The 20,877-nt window shown below is 39.3% G+C and overlaps 1 long non-coding RNA gene across 1 annotated transcript in view; it reads left to right on the forward strand.

The window, feature by feature from the left end:
* The first annotated feature begins 283 nt into the window (after positions 1-283).
* Positions 284-20,877, forward strand: part of LOC141494998 (uncharacterized) — a 41,344-nt gene continuing 20,750 nt past the window's right edge. Inside the window, exon 1 of the long non-coding RNA XR_012470619.1 lies at positions 284-492. This is a non-coding gene — a long non-coding RNA (uncharacterized LOC141494998). The remainder of the gene's footprint in view (positions 493-20,877) is intronic.

Below are 20,877 nucleotides of genomic sequence, written 5' to 3' on the forward strand. Positions count from 1 at the left end.
AATAGAATGTCAAAGATTGAAGCAGAATACAACTTTTACCTGATTCTCAGTTCTTTGCTCTTTCTAAGATAAATTACCTTTAATCATCTTGCCAATGTTAGTGCATAGTTTTTAACCTAGAGCTAGGAAGACCTGAGTTCCAATCCTGCCCCTGACTCTTACTGGCTGTGTAACCAAGGGTGTGCTGTTGCTGCTATTTGTTCTTTGTTTTCTAAGAGGATCAATTATGGGGTGATGTTTTGACTGGTGCATGAATGGGATTTAAAAGAGATATAGTTGTACAGTCACCAGCCTCACTCTCTCTTCCAGAGTCAGCAAATCTCAGTTGCAAGACAAGTCAAGATGACTGACAATGGCCTGGAATGCAGTAGATAACTTTAGTGTCTTTGATGTCTTACCAAGCCCTAAGCACTTCACAATGCCAATTCAGCTGTTGGAGCAAATTGTTCTCATCCTCCTTTTTCTGCTGGGGAAAGTCTTCACATACTCAAGGTAAACATTCCCTAACTCACTGACAGTTCTGAGGCCTATCTGCTATCCTTAACCTCATTTAGCTGGTCTGCCAAGATGGTTTTTGTGACTGATGCCTGGGGTACAGCTTCTTAGAGTCACAGGTGAGAAAATTGAGTGCTAGGTGGGAAGCAAAGTTGGATTTTTAACAACTAAATCTGAAAAAACCAACAATAATGTACACAGAGCACATTTTAAAATTTAATTTGCATTAATGTTTGCCCCATCTCTTTCTTAAATCTAGACCATCAGTAAAACAACAAATTAAGCTCTGATTTCTAGTATTTGCCCGTTCCTGAGGCATAAATGCTCACACTGAAAACTGATCAGTAAGGGGCGTGAGTTACTATGACCTGGTTCCAATACACCCCTATGTGTGACCTAGAGAAGTCATTGCAAATTCTCCACATAAGAGTCTTCATTTGTAAAATGGGGTTAATAGTGTCATCCATTTCATAGAGTTGCTCTGAGAGTGAATTAGATAATACCTGGAAAGTATTTTTAAACTTTAAAGCTCTCTCTAAATTAGATATTGAAATATTGAGAGATCTCTCTAAAGCATTCTGTGAGTTCAGTAAATAAAAAGTCTTTTCAGAGTTCTAGAACTGTTGGGGACCAGAGAGGTCATCTAGTCAAGGTCATCTCACTTTACAGTTGAGAAAACTGAGGTTCCAGGGAAACTGGGGCCTCAGGACTGTACTATATTTTCAATTATGATAATCAGGGAAAGGATCATGGATTGTGTGGTTTTTTGAGTTGAACCTTGAAGGTAGGGCAGAATTGTGCTAGGCAGAGGAGGCATTATTCCATACTGGTTCAGTGTAGTGCCTTGAATTCAAATGGATAGAGCTTTGATTGCAAGGGCCTCAAAAGTGCATAATTTAAGAAGTCACTGATGCCTGAACAAGATTTATTGGTACCTTCTTAAAGAATTAACACTTCCCAATTAATAGTGACAGTCACTAAACATTTGGTACCTAATGAGCTGCAACTCTTAGGTAGAGGGGTAGAGGGGCAGATCTTTATCCTTCAGTCCTTCTTCTGGCTCTCTTGCTGACCAAACTCCCTCTGTTCTCTCCCTTCTCGTGTAAGCTGTATGACCACTGTAATTCATCTAACCTCTCAGTCCTACCCAGGATATCCACAATTTGCCTTGATAGCAGAGTTCCTTTGCTCTCAAGTCCTCTATAAAATAAAATCACAAGTCCATTCTCACAGTCCTTTCTGAGGAACTGATTTGACTTTGCTGGAAAATTCCCTGGGTCATTTGTCTCTGACCCAGAGAAGCTCCTATTTTGAGGGTTAGTCTTGTCTTGCTCCACGTTCTTTGACCAGGACTCCAGGGTCTCTTGTTTGATTCTAATATGTGTGACAAAAGTCCAGAGTTCCTTACCCTGAGTCTGGTGTTTAGAGGTCCTCACAAAAAGAACCCAATGCTTTTGATTTAATGCAACCTGCCTTCATCACTTCTGGCTATTGACTCTGTTCAGCTGACTTGACTCCTGTTCTCCCTTGAGACTTGGTAAATTCATATTTACCAGTTCTGATGCAGAGTATACAATCCTCTTAAAGTCCTTCTCTTCCTTCAAGACTCAGCTCAAATAACATCTTTTGTATGAAGCCTTTCCTGATCCAACAATTGCCAATGTGCTCCCTCCCCAATTACCCGGTATTTATCTAATTTGTGTATATTTGAATTTATTCACTCTATATTTATGATGCTTCTATTTAGATAATCATCATTTTTGTCTCCCCCATTAGAATGTAAGCATATTGCAAAGGAGAATGATTTCATTCTTTGTTTTTATATGTACAATATTTGATATAAAGTACAGTCCTTGGTACACAGTAGATCCTTTTTTAATTTGCATTTTTATTTATTTACACATTACTAAAATAGTCTTGATGTAAGAGTAGATATAATTCCCCCTCCCCCTGCCAAAATAAAAAAAAAACTCACAAGAAATAAAGTGAAAGAAAGAAAAAAAAATGTCCTTCAGTCTGTGCTGAAATACCATCAGCTCTGTCTGTGGGATGGATTATATTCTTTATCATAAGTCCATTTGAGAAGTTACTTCCATATTTTTCCACAGTTGCTGTTGCTGATTATATTTCCCTTCATCCATTCCTCCCCCCTCCCATTTATTCTATTTTCTCTCTCCTTTCACTCTGTCCCTTTTCAAAAGTGTGCTATGGGGCAGCCAAGTGGTACAATGGACAGAATACCAGCCCTGGGGCCAGGAGGGCCTGAGCCCACATTCCACCCCAGATACACAGCAACCACCCAATTTCGTGGTCCTGGGTAGGCCACCCAACCCCACCACCTTGCAAAATAAAAAAAAAATGTGTTGTATTTGACTACCCTCTCCCACCTACACCCCTTTCCCTCCCCCTGTTTTATTTCTCCCATCCCTTTCCTCTCCTTTTTCCTCTTGGGTAAAAGATTTCTATACCCTATTAATTATGTTTGTTGTTTCCTCTCTGAGTCATTTCCAATGAGAGTAAAGGCTCCCTCACTGCCCCTCACCTTCCCCCCTTCCACTTCATTGCAAAAGATTTTTCTTGACTCTTTTCTATAAAGTATCTTAATCCATTCTACTTCTCCTTTTCCTTTCTCCCAGTGCATTCCCTTTTCACCCATTGACTCCATCTTTACAATATATTATACCTTCAATTTCAACTCTCTCCTGTGCCTCATCTATATATGCTCCTTCTAACTGCTCTAATAAATGAGAAGGTTTATATTAGTATTATCAGTATCATCTTCCCATGCAGGAATACATGCAGTTCATCATCATTCAGTCCCTCATAATTTACCCTTCTTGTCCACCTGAAGCTCTGGTCATTTCAACAGGAACATTTGAAATTCCTGTTTCAATTGAAAGTCCATCTTTTCTTCTGGAAGAGGATGTTGAGTTTTGTTGGGCAGTTGATTCTCAGTTGCATTTCAAGCTCTTTTGCCTTCTGGAATATTATATTCCAAGCCCTATGACCCCTTAATGTGGATGCTGCTAAGTCCTGTGTAATTCTAACTGTAGCTCCATGATATTTAAATTGTTTCATTCTGGCTGCTTGTAATATTTTCTCTTTGACTTGGGAGTTTTGGAACTTGGCTGTAACATTCCTGGGTTTTTTTAAAAAATCTCTTTCAGGAGGAGATTGGTGGATTATCTCACTTTCTATTTTGCCCTCTGCTTCTAGGATATAAGGGCAATTTTCCTGTAGAAATTCTTTAAAAATGAAGTCAAGACTCTTTTCCTGATCATGACTTTTAGGTGGCCTGATAATTTTTTTTTAATGAGAACAAAGGTTAAAATTGTTTTATTCTTTTTTTGTTCTAATTTGCATCTCTTTAATTTTTTTTTAATTTTAAATTTATTTTTTATTCTCATTTTGTACAAATGTTTTTTTTTTACATTAATAAAATATTCTTGTTTACAAGTAAACAAAATACCCCTCCCCCCATGAATATAGATAGACTTGTTTGGGTGAAAAAAAGAAAGGGGAGAGAAAAAAATTAAAATAAAAAAAAATAATAATAATTGTAGGTATGGCCAGGTGGCGCAATAGAAGAAGCACCAGCCCTGGAGCCACGAGCACCCGAGTCCACATCCAGCCTTGTAAACCCAACAATCACCCAGCCGTGTGACATGCAAGCCACCCGATCCCCACTGCCTTGCAAAAACCAAAAAAAAAAAAAAAAAGAAAGAAAAAAAGACCCAAAATAAAATAAAATAGCAATAATAATAGTAGGGGTGGCTGGGTGGCAGACAGAGCATTGGCCCTTGAGCCAGGAGCACCTGGGTCCAAATCCGGCTCCAGACACCCAAAGATCACCCTGCTTTGTGGCGCCAGGCAGGCCATCCAGCCCCACTTGCCCTGCACCCTCCCCCAAATAATCATAACAAAAAATGTGCTTGAGTCTTTGTTCCAACACCAACAACTCTGTCACGGGTGGATCTCATTCTTTATGATAAGTCCATCACAAAAGTTATTTCCATATTTTTCCAACGTTGCCATTGCTGATCGCAACTCCCTCCTTTCTTATTTCTCCACTACCATGTACTCTATTTTCTCTCTCCTTTCACTATAACTCTGCTGTAGGGTCGCTGAGTGGCGCAGCAGACAGATCCCTGGTCCTGGGGCCAAGAAGCCCCGAGCCCCCATAACACCCCTTAGGCCCAGAATCCACCTGGCCCTGTGGTCTTGGGCAGGCCTTCCATTCCCAGCCCCTTGCAAGAAGTAAGAAAGAAAATGTGTTATATCTGACCACTGTTCCCCCATGGTCCATCCTCTCCTCCTTTATTCACATCCCCACCCCTTCCCCCTGCTCCCCCTCCTTCTTACTCCAGATGTCTATACCTCATTGAGTATATTTGCTGTTTCCTCTCCTAGCCATCTCTGATGAGAGCAAAGTTTCCCTCATTCCCCCTTGCCTCCCCCCTTCCATATCATTGCAATAGCTCATTGTAATAAAAAAAAATATTATGTGAAATATCTTGGACTATTCCCCCTCTCCCCCCCCTCCCTCTCCCATCCCATTTCCCCCCCTCTCCATTGACTCCACTTCCACACCACATTTCATCTTCGAATTCAGCCCTCTCCTGTGCTTCAACTACAAAAGCTCTCTCCACCTGCCCTACTAACTGAGAAGGTTTATATGAGTATCATCAGTGTCATTTTTCTATGCAGGAATACATGCAGTTCATCCTCATTAAGTCCCTCATATTTCTCCCCTCTCCTCCAATCTCCATGCTTCACCTGAGTCCCACATCTGAAGATCAAACCTTCTGTTCAGCTCTGGCCATTCCAAAAAGAACCTTTGAAATTCCCCTGGTTCATTGAAAGTCCATCTTTTTCCCTGGAAGAGGACATTCAGCCTGGCTGGGTAGTTCATTCTTGGCTGCATTCTAAGCTTTCTTGCCTTCCAGTATATTGTATTCCAAGCCCTACGAGCTTCCACAATTGCTGCTGCTAAGTCCTGTGTGATCCTGACTGCAGCTCCACGATATTTGAACTGTGTCCTTCTGGCTGCTTGTAATATTTTCTCTTTGACTTGGGAGTTCTGGAACTTGGCTATAATATTCCTAGGGGTTGTTTTTTTGGGATCTCTTTCTCATTGGGATCGGTGGATTCTCTCCATTTCTATTTTGCCCTCTGCTTCTAGAATATCAGGGCAATTTTCCTGTAGTAATTCTTTGAAAATGATGTCAAGGCTCTTTTCCTGATCATGACCTTCAGGTATTCCAATAATTTTTAAATTATCTTTCCTAAGTCTGTTTTCCATATCAGTTGTTTTTCCAATGAGATATTTCACACTCTCTTCCAATTTTTCATTTTTTTGGTTTTGAAGTATTGATTCCTGATTTCTGGTAAATTCATCAATCTCCCTGAATTCCATTCTTTGTCTGAAGGATTTGTTCTCCTCAGAGAGTCGTCCTATCTCTTTTTCCATCTGGCCAATTTTGCTTTTCAAAGCATTCTTCTCCCCAATAACTTCCCGAACTGTTCTATCCATTTGACCTAAGCTGGTTTTTAGCATGCTATTTTCTTCAGCAATTTTTTGGATTTCCTTGACTAGGCTGCTGACTTCATTTTCATGTTTTTCCTGCATCTCTCTCCTTTCTTTTCCCAGTTTTTCTTCCAACTCCCTCATTTGATTTTCAAAGTCTTTTTTGAGCTCTATCATAGCCTGAGCCCAATTTCTGTTTTTCTTGGAGTCTTTAGATGCAGGAGCTTGTGCCTCCTCATCTTCAGACTGAGTATTTTGGTCCTTCTTGGGCTATTTCTCAATAGTCTTGTTTTTGTTTCTCTGCTTGCTCATTTTCCCAGCCTGGACCTGGTTTTGGTGTTTCTTGAGCTTTTGGGACACTCCCACAAGGGTCTCAGTGTGTGCGGCTCTGTCCTCCCTCCTGGTCTGTGAATGACCATAAGCGCCCCCCTCTGCCAAGGGGCTGATGTGTGGGGGGGCTGCTGTTCTATGGGGGGGCCTAGACTGTGGTCAGGATCTGAATGTGGTCAGAGCCCCAGAGTCCTGTTTCAGGGGCAGAGGACAGAACTAGGCAGTCTCTCTTCACTCCCCTCCTTCAGCTCAATGGGCTCATGCCCTGGGGGCTCCTGCTTATGGGCTCCGCCTCCTTCTGTTTCCTGGATCAGGGCTGGGGAAAGAAGATGTTGCTTGCTGTATGCCCTGAGGGCTGGGCTCCACATGCTCTCTCTGGCAGAGGTCCCCCGCTGGTCCCCCACTTTGTGCCCGGTGCTCCTCGGGGTGCAGCTCAGGAGATTCCCCCACTGCTGTGAGCTGAGACCCCCAGCGCCCTAGGGCTGCCTCTGGGAGGCTGAGGTTCTTTGGCTCTGGTGGGCCACCCCTCTGGCGGGCCGCCCCTCCGGCCTGGGGAGCAGAGCCTTTCTGCTCTTTTCCCAGTTACCTTGAGTAGGAGAACTGCCTCACTGGGTCCCTTTATGGGTTCTGTCTCTCGGAAGTTCAGTTAGAGTCCTTAGCTGATGAATTTTTTCAGAGAGCTCCTAAGACTCGATCCCCTCTTGTTGCCATCTTGGCTCCGCCCGCCTGATAATTTTTAGATTGTCTCTTCTGGATCTGTTTTCCAAAGCAGTTTCTTTTTCAATGAAATATTTCATGTTTTCTTCTAGTTTTTCATTCTTTTGGTATTGTTTTATTGTTTCTTGATTCCTCACAAATTCATTAGCTTCCTTTAGCTCCATTCTACATTTGAAGGAGTGATTCTTTTCAGACAGCTTTCTTATCTCCTTTTCTATCTGCCAATTCTGCTTTTTGAGGTATTCTTTTCCTCATTAACTTTTTGGACTTCTTTTTCCATTTGACCTAAAATGATTTTTAACATGTTGTTTTCTTTGACTTTTTTTTTGTATCTCTTTGACTAAAGCTGTTGACTTGGTTTTCATGTTTTTCCTGCATCTCATTTATCGTCTCAATTTTTCCTCTAACTCTCTTACTTGATTTTCAAAATCTTTTTTGAGTTCTACCATAGCTTGAGCCCAATTTCTATTTTTCTTGGAGGCCTTGGATGCAGAAGTTTGGACTTTTCCATCTTCTGAGTGTGTGTTTTGATATTCCAGGGGACCAAAGTAATTGTCTATGACCAATTTCCTATTTTTCTGTTTACTCATTTCTCCAGTCTGTGCACTGGTTTTGAGGGACTTCTGGAGCTTTTGAGTTGTTATTGGGGCACCACTGGAAGGGCCTCAGTTGCTTCACGGTCTTATAAGAAGCTCTTATTGTTCTCCTGGCCTGTGCTCTAGTCTGTGGATGACCACAAGCACACCCCTTTGCCTGGAGCTGTGAGGAGGGTCCCTGCTCTATGGAAATCGGGGGCTCCAGGCTGCAACCAGGGTCTGAAAATGGACAAAGCACCAGAGTCCTGTCCCAGGGCCAGAGGAAAGACCTCCACAGTTTCCCACTACCCTTACCTTCCTTGGACTGAGATTTCTGGAAGCAGCTGCCTGGAGGCTCTCTGCTGGGTAGCTCCATGGGCCTGCTTCTGTTCCCAGGATTTGTGCTTGAGGGCTATGCTGGTCTGGGCTCTGCACTTACTGTGACAGAAGTTTCCCCATTAATCTTCCAAGTTGTTCTTGGTGTTCCCTGGGTTGACATGTCTGCAAATTGTTTCTACTGCCACAAGCCAAAGCCCCCAGGAACCCAGGCACCCCTGCAGGCTGTTCCCAGAAGACTGGAGCTCCTTTGTTCCCACCTTCTGTCCCAGCTGCACTACTGCCCACTCCAACTCCATGGAAAGGAACCTTCCCTTGGGTTGGAGATTTGCCTCACTGGGTCTTTCTGTGGGTTCTGCCTCTTGAAAATTTAGTTAGAGTCATAATTTTAAGGCTTTTGAAATATTTTAGAAGAAAGCTCCTGTGAAAGCTTGTCCTCATGCCACCATCTTGGCTTCACTTCCACCACAGATACATTGATAATTGTTTGATTGATCACAGATGGGAAAATCAACATAATAATATTGATGAAGTCTATTGCCAATCGCCTCTTTTCCTCTAACCATCTCATCATCATTCATATAAAGGATCCCTAATTATAGGTGCTCTCCAGGGTTCTGATTTAAGTTCCCTTTTCATTTTTCTCTTTTTGATAACCTCTTTGCCACCCATAGGTTTAACAGTCATCTGCATACAGCTGATTCCCAGTTCTCTATAGCTGGCTCCAATCTCTTTTCTGAGTTTTAACCCTACATATCAAATTGGATACGGTGTAGATATTTAAAATGCAGCATCCCAAAACTCATTAACTTTTATCCTAAGCCATTCATTTTTCAAACTTCCATCTTTATTTCAATGTCTCAGGTTCCTAATTAGTATATTCTCTCAAAATCCCTTGCACTTTGTATGCACTTTAATTTATTAACTTTATAGCTATTTGATTTGTATGAACATGTTGCCTACCTTACTGAAATACAAGTTCCTTAAGAATGGCAATTGTTTCTGTTTTGGTGCTTGTATTCCAAGTGTCAAAGACAGTGCCAGGCGCAGAGAAGATACCTAGTAAATATCTACTGGCTGATCAATCTATTCAGAAATCAAATCACACAAATTTGGATGAATCTGTACTTTAGGAAGTCTACAGGACAACTTTCCTCTAGAATACTTAATCTTTCCTTCAGAACTGTAAGAATCACTGATCCTTAGGATTTATCCTAGCCTAGAGGTGAAACATATTATTGCTTTAATTATGGAAAGTTGAACTTTCATCCTTACCTAATTGAGAGTGGCTAATTTATATCGTTGATCAGGAACTCAAATGTCATGAAATCATTTTTAAAAAGCAAATCCTCTTGAGCAGCGGAGAAAACAGTCATTATTTGGAGACCTTTACAATCATCATCATGGGCAAATGCTGGCATATTTTGATGATTACTGCCAGTGAATGATGACTGATGTGGTTAGGAAAGAGTCACAAGAAGTGTAATTTCTGTGGTGTGTGTGTGTGTGTGTGTGTGTGTGTGTGTGTGTGTGTGTGTGGGCATGAGACAACCAGAACATATTGAGGAAGGGAGTCCAATGAGGAGACAGCTGCCTGCTTTGTGGGCACACAGTTTGAATGACAATCAGTGATCAACAGATCATTATTTTTCTCAGCAAGTAGAGGGAAGCTCAGAAATGCCAACACTTGTCTCCTGGTCACTTTTCAATTCCAACTGCAGCACAAAAGGGAAAAAAAAGATTTTGTTTTATACTCTCAAATCATGTCTTATTCAAGTCCCATTCTTGTTGTGGGTTCTCTATAACCACAGGACAGTCATGTCTAAGTGCAATCTTTAGTGGGAAGGTACCCTAGAGGCTGAAATGGCTCTTATGCCTGTGACTGCTATCTTTTTTGATACTGGTCACTGATTTATTGTAACCCTGGGAATAGTCAGTAGTCCGCAGGATCAGTAATGGGCTATGTTCCAGCAGGAAAAAGAGTGGACTTTATTTTATTGCCTGTGTGTATGAGACACCAGGTAAACTTGCAAGAAGACTATAGATAGTGAAACCTTTTTGATATACTGGCTAAATGTCAATAATAAGAAATATTTTTCAAGTCTGATTTACCTTTTAAAAAGGAACACTTGGGGCAGTTAGGTGGCACAGTAGATAGAGCACTGGCCCTGGAGTCAGGAGTCCCCGAGTTCAAATGTGGCCTCGGACACTTAATAATTACCTAGCTGTGTGACCTTGGGCAAGTCACATAACCCCATTGCCTTGCAAAAACCAAAAAAAAAGGAATACTTAACAAAGTTGCGAATGAACATTTTGTCCATTAATAGAACCATCTCAGATCTAGCATGGTCTAGGTAGAAATCTATTGTTTGTATAATCAGATAGTTTGAATTTTTAATCCCGACTACAGTATTTGCTAGCCATATGAACTGGGACAAGTCATTCTTCACCTTTGTGGGCCTCAATCTTTCTCTTGTATAAAATGGAGGGATAGTTGAAGCATCAGGCTAATATAGTGGATAGAGTGCTGAACTTAAGAGTTTAAGAAGACCTGAGTTCAAATTTGGTCTTGGTTAAATAATAGCTGTATGACTCTGGGCAAGTTATTCAACCTCTCTCTTTGTTACAATTTCATCATTCTTCAAGTGAGGATGATAATAAAACCTGGAACCAGGTAATACATTGGATTAGACCAATAGGCCTAGAATAAGGAAGTCCAGAGTTCAAATCCAATTTCAGAAATTAGTTGTGTGACCCTGGGCATGTCATTTAACTTCTGTTTGATTCAGTTTCTTTAAATGTAAAATGGGGATAATAATAATGTTTTTCTCCTAGTTGTGAGGATCAAATAAGTTAACATTTGGAGAAGTCTGACACATAAGTGATATATAATTGTTTGTTTTCTTCCTATCTTTCCTTCTAAAAATATCACCTACAGTCTTAACCAATGGTCTTCAAAGTGAGGATGGTGGCTTCCTAGTAGACCTTGAAAGGATTTAAAGGGATCCATGACAATGAACTGGAAAGTGTAAGATAGATTCATCTCACCTCCATGGTGATACCAAACCACAGGGCTTATCTCCAACCCAATTAAACCACTCCTCTCAAACATTAAGAAGCAACATTCCCCAACATTCCTTCCTGCTGGAAGTTCCCAATGTTTCCTCTTCTGCACAAGGTATTGAACTATCTCAGTGGTTAAACTTACTGTATCAGCTGCTGTTGAGGCACAATTCTCTTCCCTTCTCCAGTGTACCACACTCTGGCATGCAGACTACTTCATATAGGTGGCAGGCACCGTGAGGGATAAGCTCTATACTTCAGAGAAGGTTGGAACCCCACCCAATGCCTTCTTTTCATTTTGAGTAGGTCAAAATGAACTTTTGAGGATGAATGTGCTTGGATAGGAAGCATTTCTTTCTTTTTTTTTTTTTTTTGCAAGGCAATGGGGTTAAGTGGCTTGCCCAAGGCCACACAGCTAGGTAATTATTAAGTGTCTGAGGCTGGATTTGAACTCAGGTACTCCTGACTCCAGGGCTGGTGCTCTATCCACTGCGCCACCTAGTTGCCCCGGATAGGAAGCATTTCCTCCTGTAGATTTCATCATGTTATCTTCTTCCCAAAGGTCACCCCACTTTCAAAATCCTAATTTCTGTTCCAGATACTACCACCCTTCCAGGATCCCATGTACTTAGCCTTTTTAACCTTATTCCTTATTCAAATACAACTGCTCTCTTCAAAGGTAACGTGCGTACTTAATTGTCAAATCTGGTGGTCTTTTCTTAACTCTCATCCTTCTTGACTTGTCTGCAATGTTTGATACTATTAATCATATCCTTCTTATTCTTTTCTAAGTTGCTGAAAACATGGAAGTGTGTCACCTGTAAAAACCTCTCATATGTGCACACTTAAAAATTGGAAACAAAATTTGCTAAGCTACTTATCATCTTTCAAATGAATAATTTCAGTGAGCTTTGAATCTATTGTAATTTCTTATGATTATTTGCCAAACCAAAGAATTGACATCACAGAAAAGGGAAATCCATCCATGATTCTCCATTGGTACTTAGGACCCTCTGAGGTCTGATTTCAACTTATCTTTCCCATCTCCCCTTCATATACCTTATATACCAGCCAAACCAGACAACAAACTTTATCTTGGATTTGACATTCAATATCCTGCCTCCAAACATTTGAATAAGTTTTTCCTCATGACTGGATATATTTTCTCCTTATTTCAACCTTTCAGAATTCTGGAACCTAGCTCAGGTTCCAACTTATTCACGTATCCCTTTCAGAGACCCCCAAAGAAAGTATTTCCTTCCCCCCCCACTTTAGCATTTTGTCTGCTTTTACTTTGATTCTGTCACATCATACTGTATATGGTACTTACAGATACATATTTACTTCCTTACATATTTCCTCCCAAGAAAAAAGAATGTTAATTCTTTGAGAGTCCAAACTGCATTTTTTAGTAGCTACTATGAACATAGTAGGGGTTTAAGAAGTGTTTGCTGAATTGATTTGTCAAATTGAAGTATCTCTGGTCCTGGCTAGGAAGCTGGGGCAAGCATTTGGAGACACTCTGAATCTCTAGTGAGTGGGTCTTTGGTTAGAGGTTACGACTCATTCACTCTTTGCCAATCCATTATATCTCTTTGCTCATGGATAAAATGATTATTTTATCCATATGTCATTTATTTATTTTTGCTCTATGTATTTCCTATTTGCCTTGGAATGTTGCCTTGCCACTGTGATCATTTGCATTTATTGAGACTGATTTGGAAAAAAATCAGAACCAAAACCAAAAATGCATGACTTTGAAAGAGCCTTGGAGAGGAGAGAAAAAAACAAACAAACCTGGTTTCTAGATCTGGTTCTGGTACTATCCAGTTGTATAAAATTTGGCAGACCACTTCCCCCTCTAAGACCTAGATGAATATTAAAGTTCCTTCCAGCTTTAAATCTTCTAATCCCGAATGTTGTGTTTCTGTGATTTACTAACTATGCTTTTGAACATATAGAGTGTGGAATTTTACTGTTCAGTGACTAAGCTAGATTCTTTCAATGGAAATCTTTAAACAGAGACTAGATAACCTCTTTGGTATGCTTCAAAGGGGATTCTTTGCGGGGGGAAGGTGAACCAGGAGGTAACTGAGGTACTTTTAAACTAGAAAGTTCTATAATCATATGACTTTATAGCCAATTATTCCATGAGCTTATTTAGTTTATTATTTCTTTAATTCAGTTGGCCAATTTGTCTCAGGGAGCTTGTGAAATTGTATATTCCTTCAAATTCTCTACTTGTGGGATAAATCAATTAAAAACTAAAGAAAGGCAGCATGGAACAGTGTACAAAGAGCTAGCTCTGCAGGATAGGAATTGGCAAAAGACAATGTACCTCTAATGCTCAAAGTAGCAGACTTTGTATTTCTAGTACATAGCATAGTGTTTGCCACCTGGTAGGTGCCTAATAAATATTTATGTACTGCCTAATCTGGTTTCAAATCTCACATTTAAATCTCAATTTCTTCAATAAATCGCCCTGGGTAGTCTTCTTCCCCTATCTAGGACTCAGTTTCTTCATCTATAACATGTAGGGGTTAGATTTGCAGACACTATGGATAGTGTGCTTGGCTTAGAATCATGAAAAACTGAGGTGGAATTCAGCCTCAGATACTAGCTGTGTGACCCTGGGCAAATCATTTAACTTGTCCATGTTTCAATATCCTCACTTATAAAAAGAAGAAATGGCTTCTGATGTCCCATATCACTCTCAATTTCTTGTTGTTTCAGAAGAAGAGGGACAAGTCCAAATGACTGGAGCTTATTCTAAGCTTGAGCTCAGCCTTTTTGGCCACGAAAAAGATGGAATCTCTGACTTTCAAGCAGTGGGGAGTTGTAAATGATCAATGAGCTGCTACAGTGCCAAGGATGTTTAGTAGGATTGTTTAGAAACAGCTGCAATGTATGCTCTGCTAATTAATTTGATAAGCTTCTATATTGTTTATCTATTCAAATAATTTGCACCATTGGTTAGTTTGCTTGTCTATGTACTCTTTTGATTTAGAAACCTTGAAGCACAGAACATTGTCACAGAGTCATACATAGACCCAGAGCTGAAAAGAATTCCAAAAACAATGTAGTCCAAATTCTTCAGTAAAGATGAAGAAATAAGAGAGGTTGTGACATGTCCAGGTTCACTCAGGAAGCAAGCTTCACAGAAACAGATTTCAATCCATGTCAGCTATTTTTCTCTCTCCCTCTTACTTCTGCCCCCACAATGAAAAAAAGTAGGTTTTTTTCCCCACAGATATGTAGTCAAACAAGACCGATTCCTTGTATCAATTTTTCTGACCACCAAGTGCAGGCTGGACTTATGAGTTCTCCACTGAATATTTTTGACAAGTGTACATTTGGCATTGAACAATGTGGTCAATTCACATTTGAACGGTTTAGCTCAAGAAAGGACCATAGAGTCTGGTATCTTATTTCAGAATCTTCCTAAGGCAATTAAAATGGAAGAAATCCAGTGAAATGAGGTCAGTGAAATGAGGTCAGCACCACAGCCTAGTAGACCTTCAGTTTGGTAGGCATCCCAGTACCTCTTCTTTAAGATATTTTCTTTCAGAGCCTCCCAAATACTGAGCTAGTTCTTGCAATGTGTATGTCAACCTCTTTATTAATGTGTACCTCCCTGAAAAGTATACTGCCAAAGTAAGTGAACTTATTCACAGTTTTCCAAACTTCTCTATTTACCATAGCCAATGGTTCTTTATATAGATGGTGTGATATTGGTTGATGGAGTTTCTGTGGGTTTTGGTGTTAACTGTTAGGTCAAAATTAGCACAAACAGCAGAGAATTGATCCATCCTTTATTATATCTCAGCTTCATAATCATCTGCAAAGAAAAAAAATCATATATCAACATTTCAACATTCCCTCCACTTTAGTCTTGGCTTGTAGCCTTTTAAAGTTTTTGTATTGTTTTGTTTTTTGTTTTTTTTTTGTTTGTTTGTTTTTGTAAGGCAATGGATTAAGTAGCTTGCCCAAGGCCACACAGCTAGGTAATTATCAAGTGTCTGAGACTGGATTTGAACTTAGGTACTCCTGACTCCAGGGCCAGTGCTCCATCCACTGTGTCACCTAGCCACCCCAGTAGCCTTTTAAAGTTTAAAAATTTCCTATCTGTGTAGTAGCTGACCCTGATACTGTGTTAATTCTCATTGAAGGTTGAAAACATCATGCTAAAAAGCATGGCAGTAAGGACAAATCCTTGTTTCACTCCAGTGGTGACTGGGAGAGCATCAGAACATTGCCCATTATCTAGAACCCAAGAAGCATGCCACAATAAAATTGATGTATAATATTAATGAATTTCTCTGAGCAACCAAATTTTGATATCATTTTAGACATGTCCTTGGAATGACACATATACATACACAGACACACACATACACACATTCTAGATCCCGAGTCAGTCCATTGATACTCCCTGAAAAGTTGGTCAGCATGGTTCCTTTTTAATTCTTCTGAATCATGGGTGGTCACTATGTCACTCCAACTTCTTAAGTTTTTCACACCTTTTTGTCTTTACAATATTGCTATTATATGTTATTTTTCTGATTCTCCTGTGCAGATAGTACAATAGCATTCCACTCCTTTCTTATACCATAATTTGTTGAATCATTTTCCAATTGATTTTCCCATTTTTACCACAATTAAAGGAACTACTTTCAATATTTTTATGCTCATGGGTTTTTTTCCCCACATTTTTTTTTGGTTTGGTATAAAGGCCTGCTAGTATTGTTCAGTTGTTTCAGTCATGTCTTTGTCAGAACCCACTTGGGATTTTTCTTGGCAAAGATACTGGAGTAATTTGCCCAGCTTATTTTACAGATGAGGAAACTGAGGTAAAGAGGGTTAAGTGACTTGCCAAGGGTAACACAGTAAGATCTGAAGTCTGATTTAAATTCAAGATGATGAGACTTTCTGATTTCAGACTGACCCTTGATACACTGTACGTACCATTTAGCTGACCCAAAGGCCAAGTAGTGATGTCACTGGGTCAAAGGGTAGTCACACTTTAGTATCTCTGTGAGTATAGATCTAAGTTGTTTTTCAGATGGTTAGGCCTTTAACAACTCTGACAATAATGGATTTATATGCTTATTCTCCAGCACATTAGAAAATCCAACTCCTCCTCCAACATTTGTTGTTTTCCTTTTTGGGTGAGGGGGAATCTGAGTTGCCTTAATTTGTACTAATTATTAATCATTAAAGCATTTAAAATATGGCTGTTAATAGTTTGTGTTTATTTCTTCCTTTGAAAACTACTTATTTATAATGTTGGGAATTAATCAAGGCAATGATCACTTATTAAATACCACTATGGAATATGAAGATAAGCAAAAGAAAGATAGTCTCTGTCCTGAAGGAACTTGCATTTCTTTGGGGGGGGGGGTGGGAGAGACAACAAAAGAGGGAACAGAAAAGGCAGGATGTATAAGAGTGAGATCAATTATCACTGGACTTTTTTTTTCCTTATAATTTTGAATCATTTCCCTATAGCTTTCCACTGTATTATGATCTCCTACTATAAACATGGTCTTAGAGGATGGAAGCCTCAGAGGGCCTATGGGGATGGTCTTTGCTTCTGATTCTGGCCATCTGTAACAACTTTCCTTCTTCAAAGGTGAGAATAAAACACAATTCTGAAAGTAGGGATTCTCAAAGGCCTAATAGGAAATTTGACCAGTCTATCAGGATTGTTTTACTACCCTTTTCGATCTCAATGTCAACTTCTTGGAAATATGTAACCTTTGAGGGATGGTTTTACATTCCTACACTTGTTTTTGGGTCCATAAATATGCCAGCCACTAGGGACTGTTTACTTGTTGGACAGCCTTGCAGATCTATATCAGACTGGAGGGTGGATTTTAAAGTTTGCATCTCCATCCTTTTTTTTCTTTCTCTATCCATCTAACTTCCTTTCTGATGGCAATTGACAGTCTCAGCCTGTCTGAAGGATCTAACTATTTACTCAAAGAGATTGAGTGTGATTGGATTTGGTAAAAGGGAAAGGAGAATTGGGACACTCAATGCATTCTGGTAAGAAATAAATATAAGGACTCCAGGAACAATATACTCTTTCTGATCACAAGAACATCCTGTCATTTGGGTTGGCAAAGTGCTGAGCTTAGTCTGCTTGTTTGTCTTCTCCCCACAGGGTGGTCTCTTGTAGTATGGATTAGCCAGCATGTACCTTTGGAATTCCATTAATTTGTCAGACAGTGCTTCCTTTGTGGTAGGTGACTTTAGGAGTTATACACTGGAAGGATGGGGGATTTAGAAGAAGAGGGCTTAGGTTTCTGTCTTAATTGATGCTTTATAGCAATTTAATCTTATGTAAGTCACTTAATCACTTTCTGACCTCAGTTTCCTCAGAAGAAAAATAAGGATAATCACAATTTCATTTTTTAATTTCCCAGGGAGATTCTAAGGATCAAATGGGATGCCCAGATGCAAAGAGTTTTGGAAATCTTAAAGTTACATAAATATGAACTAAATTGGTCTACTTCCAGGGGAAAATGGGTATGGCATCATAGATTTAGAGCTTGTAGGAATATTAGAAGTGATCTGGTCTGATCTCTTCATTTTACACTTGAGGAAACTGAGGCCCAGAAAATTTAAGAGAATTGCCCAAACTGGGAAATGTCAGTTTGAAACCAGACCTAGAATATAGGATCAGGAAAAAACAGTCCCAAACCAGTCCTAGGACATATGGATTTCAGAGTAGAAGTGTCCTCAGAAATCATTCTCATAGTGGAAACATAGTACAGTGAAATAGGCACTACCTATAAAAAAATTGATTCAACTTTATAAGAATAAAAGCCCAATGATAATTGGTGGTCACAACCTCATACAGATAAGGACTCTGAGACCAGAAAGGATAAGAGATTTACCCAAGGTCACAAAGGAAATATGGAGCTCATGTCTGCTCTGGCCCTTTCCCAATACATCATAGTAATTCGTTTTTATGTTTTGATAGTTCATCAGTCATTGAATTAGCAAGTATTTATTGATGTCCTATAACATGCCAGATGCTAGGGATACAAGACAAAAATGAAGCAATTATTGATCTCAAGGTGCTTATATTATGATAGAGAAGATAATAAGTTCAAATATAATTACATCCAAGTATATGTCAAAGAAATACAAGGTATAAGGTTAGCCCATCAGTAGGTGAGCATTTATTAAGTGCTTACTGGCATTGAACTAAACAGTAAAGATAAGAAGAAAGTTAAGACAATCTTGCTTCCAAGGGGTGGCTAGGTGATGCAGTGGGTAGAGCACTGGCCCTGGAGTCAGGAGTACCTGGGTTCAAATCCGGTCTCAGACACTTAATAATTACCTAGCTGCGTGGCCTTGGGCAAGTCACTTAACCCCTTTGCCTTGCAAAAACCTTAAAAAAAAGAAGAAGCTTATTATACAGTAAAAGATTTACTAAGGAAAAGATCTTATGACTGCAACAGCTTGGTGCTAATAGTGCTTTGAACTTTGAAGGAAATTAGAGATTCTAAAATGCATACAATCCTATAAAGTGAGTAATTCTATGATTATTAACACCATTATACAATTGAGGAAAATGAATCTTAGGATCTAAGGTAAACCCATCTAGTAAGTATCAGAATCAGGGATCAGATCCCTGGTCTAATAGAAAGGCATCAGAGACCATTTACCCCAACTCGGAGATCCAAAGAAACGCCAAGATTTGGCCAAGGGAACTCATCTAGTTTGTGGCACAGTAGTGAATGGAAATTAAATTTCAAGAAATCATTACTTTTTCATTATTCCTAAATTCAAATCCAGAATACTCTCCTCATGGTTTGGGGTAGGAAATATGCTGTGGCTTAATCTTGTTCTTATTGCAAAAGCTTCTTTCAAATTAGGGTTTTGAATTTTAAGAATCATCTTTTAAAATGCAAATACCATTTTGCATTCAAACCTTATCACTCTTTAATAAGTCATTGTACATTTTTTAAGTGTCTGATATTAGTCTGGTGGAGCGCTGGTGCTTCAAAGAAAAGCAAAAACAGTCTTTGCCCTTCAAGGGCTCAGAGTCTAATGGGAAAGCTCAGTTGTTTTAGTCATGTCCTACTCTTTGGGACCTCATTTTGAGTTTTCTTGGCAAGCATAGTGGAGTGACTTGCCATTTCCTTTTCTAGTTCATTTTTAGAGATGAGGAAACTGAAGCAAATAGGGTTAAATGACTTTCCCAGGATCACATAGCTAGTGGCCTCACATTTTTTTCCCTAGGACTTTTACCTTAGAATGAAACTTCATGCTTGTTATTTCATGTTATGCTCAGAATAATGCTCACTAAACCAATAGGGTAAAGACCATTACTCCCTTTTCTATTTTCCACCAAGGAAACTTAAGGCATAGAGAAATTGAATACCTTATATCAAAGTGAGATGAGTAGTGGCAGAACTAGTCTAAAAACTAGGTCTCCTTACTTTCAGTCCAGTTTACTAGAAAGAGCGATGACTTTGGAGTCCAAAATTATAGCTCTGCCACTTGCTATCCATGTAACCTTTGAAGAAGACACTCTCTGGGTCCATTTTCTTAGCTTTGAAATGAGGGGGTTGGATTAGAGTACCTCAAACATTCCATTGCAATTTTAAATCTATGATCCTAGCAGCAATTTTGCCTTAAGCATCAGCTTGCCTGCCTCTGTTTCCTAGGAGAAGTTGGACTTTCAGACAGCCCAGTGCAGAATCTGGCCTCTAGCCCAATGGCAAAATGTACAATACACCCTTACCTTGAGGGATGATCTCTTAGGAGCCCTGAAAATTCTATTGAGCTGCACATTAGCTTTGATCTGAGGAGCAAGAAATCATCTAATTTCATGAACATGCAATGAGTCCTAAGGACTCACTTGAAATTCAGAAATATAAAACAGTGAATTTTTGGACTTTCTTTAAAGATTATGGAGTTGTAATAAATTGGAGATTGCCAATGTAACAGTGATGACATTTCTTCAGAGACTGAGTTTCAGTTCCAGTTCTTCCCTGTTATTATTTTTTACTTGTGATAGCTGCTACCAAGGGATTAGTGATAGACTAGGAACAACAAAGATTAATTTTCTGAGAAAAAGTCAAGAAAATTAAGAATATCTGATTCAATAAGATCATGGTTTAAAGTGAAAAAAGAGGTTTATTTTGATAGTAAACATATTAACCAGTTTCACTCTCTATGTATTTGAGGTGTTCCATGAAGAGAACAAAAAGGAACACTTAATTATTTATTATATATTTTATTTCTAACTTTTGTAATTTGGTCTTTTTTTCTCCACAAAGAAGATTCTCTGCCTCTCCCCCCCATTTCCCTAAATTTGATTCCCTAAAGTATAATTTTATTTATGACTCTGGATGCTTAAGTCAGCTTGTGAGGACTCACTGGTTGACTTTTACTAGGGATTTATTTATTTATTTCAGGTCCAAATGAAAATAACCAAATCTGCTGTTATATATGGTCACATAAGTGCTATGAGTAATTTTCCACTAAGTAAAATAAAGAAATGTCCTCTTAAATCCTCTAAAACTGGTGCAGAAAAATGCAAAGATTTTACTTGATGTTTCATTGTTTCTTAATTTTCTTGAGTCTTTATACCAAAATTAATCTAACTGCTGTTCTTGGTTTATCTTAATTAAGCATCACCAATCATTTGGTGGCAGCTGTCACAGATGAGTTATAATAGCAGGGAACAACCCCCCTCCTCCTTAAATCCAATTCTCTTTCATGTCAGGGCATCACATCCTTGATGCCATGGCCCTCTTTGAGAACAAAGGACAAACAACAAACAACAACAGGGAACGATGAGAATATTTGTCC

Source organism: Macrotis lagotis, chromosome 8 (assembly GCF_037893015.1).
Source record: "Macrotis lagotis isolate mMagLag1 chromosome 8, bilby.v1.9.chrom.fasta, whole genome shotgun sequence".
Lineage (NCBI taxonomy): Eukaryota > Metazoa > Chordata > Mammalia > Peramelemorphia > Peramelidae > Macrotis > Macrotis lagotis.